This window comes from Leptonychotes weddellii, chromosome 12, assembly GCF_054177405.1.
Source record: "Leptonychotes weddellii isolate Sample4059 chromosome 12, ASM5417740v2, whole genome shotgun sequence".
Classification (NCBI taxonomy): domain Eukaryota; kingdom Metazoa; phylum Chordata; class Mammalia; order Carnivora; family Phocidae; genus Leptonychotes; species Leptonychotes weddellii.
Genome location: NC_138380.1, coordinates 40,520,454 through 40,525,726, shown reverse-complemented (window position 1 = coordinate 40,525,726; position 5,273 = coordinate 40,520,454).

The following is a 5,273-nucleotide window of genomic DNA, read 5'->3' as shown; positions in this document are numbered from 1 at the left end:
AAAAAAAAAAAAAAGACACATCCAATGCAAACTCTGAAGCCTGACAATAAAAAAAGGGTGAAGGATGAAAGGATACAATAAATAAGTGGAAAAGATGAAATTGGATCCATTTCTTTTAGGATAGCCCAGTTTCTAAATGAATCAGATACTTAAATGTCAAAAAACAAAACCATAAAAATATTTTTTTTTAATTGGAGAATGACTCTATGATCTGGAAGTGGAGAAATCTTTCCTATGATATAAATTCCAGAAGCAATAAGGAAAATATTGATATATTTGACTACATAATTTTTTTAAAATTTCTACATTTAATTTAATTTAAAAATAAATGGCAAGCTTGGAAAAAATATTTGCAACTTCTACTGTAGATAAAGACGAAATAATCCTAACATAAGAGCTACTGAGGAAAGTGTCATCAGAAGTATGAATGGATTGTTCACAGGATAGAAATGCAAATGTCTCAGGCGCCTGGGTGGCTCAGTTGGTTGAGCGACTGCCTTCGGCTCAGGTCATGATCCTGGAGTGCCGGGATCCAGTCCCACATCGGACTCCCTGCTCAGCAGGGAGTCTGCTTCTCCCTCTGACCCTCCCCCCTCTCATGAGCTCTCTCTCTCTCTCTCATTCTCTCTCTCAAATAAATAAATAAAATCTTTAAAAAAAAAAAAGAAATGCAAATGTCTCTTAACTATATAAAAGAATATTCAATTTCACTCAAATGAAAGAAATTAGGAATATGTTGAGATGCCATTTTGACAAAAATCCGTAAATCTGACAGCAATTCTGTTAATTGGTTATGAGAAAACAGACACTTCTTTTAACAGTACCAGTGTGACCATAAATGTGTAATATGGAGGGTTCTCCTTTTTCCACATCCTCATCAACACCTGTTGGTGGGAATGCAAACTGGTGCAGCTTCTCTGGAAAACAGTAAGAGGTTCTTCAAAAAGTTAAAAATAGAACTACCCTATGACCCAGGAATTGCACTGCTAGGTATTTACCCAAAGGATACAAAAATACAGATCCGAAGGGATATATGCACCCTGATATTTCTAACAGCATTATCAACACTAGCCAAATTATGAAAAGAGCCCAAACGTCCATCCACTGATAAATGAATAAAGACAATGTGGGGTGTGTGTGTGTATGTATGTGTGTGTGTGTGTGTGTGTGTGTGTGTGTGTATATATATATATATAATATGGAATATTACTCAGCCATAAAGAAGAATGAAATCTTGCCATTTGCAACATGGATGGAGCTAAAGGGTATTATGCTATGCGAAATAAATCAGTCAGAGAAACACAGACACCATTACCATATGATTTCTCTCACATGTGGAATCTAAGATACAAAATAAATGAACATGGCGGGGGAAAGAGAGACAAACCAAGAAATAGACTCTTAACTATGGAGAACAAACTGCGGGTTATTGGCGGGGAGATGAACAGGGGGATGGGTTAAATAGGTGATGGGTATTAAGGAGGTCACTTGTGATGAGCACGGGGTATTGGTATGTAAGTGATGAATCACTGATTTTGACACCTAAAACTAATATTACATTGTATGTTAACTAACTGGAATTTAAATAAAACCTTGGGGGGAAAAAACTGTAATGTAGAGCATAGAGTCATATGTATTTTTCCTTTGATATAATCATGTCACTTCTAGGAATCTTTTCCAAAATAAGATATAGAATATTTACATCACTCCCAGAATGTTTCCTATGTTCAGTTAGCAACCTTCCTACCATAAGCAACTTTCTGATTTTTTATCATAAAATTAGACTCTTGAATTTCATATAAAATATAATCATACACTATGTTAGCTGGATTCTTTGCCCAACAAAACGTTTTGAGGTTCATTTATATTGTTTGGCATAATAGTTGTTTACTCCTTTTTACTGTAGTGTAGCATTCCACAGTGTAAGTGTGCCAAAATTTCTTTATCCATTTTCCTGTTGGTAGACATTAGGCTGTTTCTGCTTTGGGTCTTTTATGAGTGATGTGACTGAAAATTTGTTGAAAAGTCTTTTCTCATTGAACTGCTTTGGCCACCTTGTCAAAAATCAATTGGTGATATAAGTGTGTATCTGTCTGATCGTTTTCATCAGTCAATTTATCTCTCTCTACTATCTCTATGCCAGTGGTTCTCAACCAGGGTAACTTTGCTCCACCCCTGGAGGGACAGAGGGAGGGAGGCATTTGTGGATGGTGTGTGGATAAATTTAGTCTTTCTAACAATTCAGAGAGGGGTCGGCTACTGACATCTAGTAAATAGTGGCTGGAGATGCTGCTTAACATTCTACGGTGTATAGGACAATGCCCACAACAAAGAATTATCTAGCCCAAAATGTCAGTAGTGCCAAGGTTAAGTAACATCAGTCTACACCAATAGAACACTGCCTTGATTATAGTAGCTTTATAGTAAGTCTTAAAATCAAGGGGTGCCTGGGTGACACAGTCAGCTAAGTGTAACTCTTGGTTTCGGCCCAGGTTGTGATCTCAGGGTCGTAATCCCATGGTCCTGAGATTGAGCCCTGCGTTGGGCTCCTAGCTCAGGGCAGAGTTGAGACTCTCTCTCCCTCTGCCCCTCCCCTGCCCTGTTTTCTCGCTCTCTCTTTCTCTCTCTCCCAAATAAATAAAGCTTTAAAAAAATAAAAATAAAAATAAAAATAAATAAAATCAAGTAGTGTAAGTCCTCCAACTTTGTTCTTTTTCAAGATTGTTCTGGTCATTCAGACTTTAGGATTTTGAATGGGAATTGCATTGAATCTTTAGATAATAATCAGGGGAAAACAGGCTTCTTAACAATACTAAGTCATCCAATCCATGAACATGTTCCTGGCTGCTATATTGGTTGATAGTTTTCTTTTCTTGTAATGTCCTTACCTAGTTTTTGTATGAAAATTACACTGGCCTTATGAAATGTTTTGGGAAGTGTTCCCTTCTTTCTATTTTCTGAAAGATTTTATGTACACTTTGTATTATTTCCATCCTCAATGTTGGTAAATTTAGCAGTGAAGCCATCTGGACTGGCAGGGTTTTTTTGTGCAAGATTTTAATTATGAATTAAATTTCCTTATAGATGAAGGGCTATTCAGGTTTTCTAGGTTTTTTTCTTGCATCCATTTGGTAAAATTTGTGTCCTCTAAGCATTGCTTAAATGACCCTCTACAAATATTGATATATTTTTATCATTAGTTCAAAATAGTTGTATTTGATTTTTATTTCTTTACTAATGGATAATTTTGAAATTTGTGTCTTAATCATCAAATATTTGAGAGTTTTCCAAATATTTTGGGTTCTTTATTTCTAATTTCATTCCACTGTGGCCAGAAAATATATTCTGTGTTATTTCAATCTTTAGAAATTAAGGGTGTGTGTGTGTGTGTGTGTGTGTGTGTATTTATGGTCCAGCATATAGTCTATACTGGTAACGTCCCATATGCCCTTTAAAAGAATGTGTTGTTGAGTGGAATGTTTTAAAATGTCAGTTAATTTAATTTAGTTGATAGTGTATTCAAATCTTCTGAATTGCTACCTATTGTTTTTCTACATGTACTATCAGTTACTGAGAGAGGGTTAAATCTCTAACTATATTGTTAAAATCTCTAACTATAGTTATGGATTTCTCTATTTTCCTTTTACTTCTTGTTTCACTAAACCCTATTACAAGATACCTACACACTTATGACTTACGTGTTTTCTTGATTAATTGACCTTTTGTCATTATGAAATGTCCCTCTTTATCTCTGATAATGCTTCTTGTCCTCAAGTCTACTTTGTCTGATATTAATATTCTAATTTGAGCTTTCTTTTTTTTTAATTTGAGCTTTCTTAAGCTTACTCTTTGTCTGACATATTTTCCCCAATTTTTTGTTCTTATTCTACTTGTGTCTATATTTAAAGTCTGGGTCTTATAAGCCATATATAGTTTGAACTTTTTTTTTTATGCAGTTGGACAATCTCTGCCTTTTAATTTGAGTGTTCATTTCATTCACATTTATTCTAACTACAAATATTGTCCATATTAATTCTACAATCTTAATATTTGCTAAGTAGCCCCTCTGCTCTTTGTTCCACTTTCCCTCAATTCCTGCCTTTTTTCGAATTAATTATTTCTTGGGATTCCATTTTATCACTGCTCTCAATTTATTAGACACACCAACCTGTTTTTTGAAGTTGTTGCTCTATGGCTTATAAGATGCAACTTTAATATATTACAATCTACTTTCAAATTATATTATGTCATTTACATATAATGTAAGAACCTTACAACACTATTCTTCCTATCACCTCCCCTTCAACCTTTGTTAGCATATAGTCAGACATTTTACTTCTATATGATATAATCTCAACAATAAATTGTTATTCTTTATGTTTTCAGTATCCAATTGTCACTTTAAAAATTAAGAAATGAGAAAAATATGGGCGCCTGGGTGGCTCAGTCAGTTAAGCATCAGACTCTTGATTTCAGGTCAGGTCATGATCTCAGGGTTGTGAGATCGAGCCCCACTTTGGGCTCCGTGCTGGGGGTGGAAGGCACAGAGTCTGCTTGAGATTCTCTCTCTCCCTCTCCTTTTGCCCCTCCCACTGTGCTCAGACTTTCTCTCTCTCTCTCAAAAAAAGAAAGAAATGGAAAAAATAAAGGTATTTTATGTTTATTCCCATGTTTACTATTTCCATGGGTCATATTTTCTTGCTTTTTTGCATGCCTCACATTTTTTTATTATATGCCAAATATCATGTGTAAAAAGAACAGTAGAGACTGACGTAAGTAATATTTGCCCCAAGGAAAGGGGCGCCTGGGTGGCTCAGTCAATTAAGCATTTGCCTTTGGCTCAGGTTGTATTCCCAAGGTCCTGGGATCAAGCCCCACATCGGGCTCCCTGCTTAGTGGGGAGCCTGGTTCTCCCTTTCCCTCTGCAGCTCACCCTGCTTGTGCTCTCTTGCTCGCTCTCTCTCTCTCTCAAATAAATAAATAAATAAATAAATAAAATCCTTAAAAATATATATTTGCCCCAAGGAAAGAGCACGCTTATTCTTCTGTTATGCAGTAGCATGGACGGCTAAATAAATCTAATCTGAGGTTAAGCTGGGCTGGGGCTTTGTTATAGCTTTCATTCACCACTGACTCCAGATATTTTCAGGGTAGTGTAAGGACCTTTTCTTCACCAGGACTTGTGCTCGATGCATTAGTGACTTCAAGATCTCTTTAAGATTCACTATCCACCTGCTCCCCTTCAGCACCGTAGGAGAGCTCTCTGCTCAGCA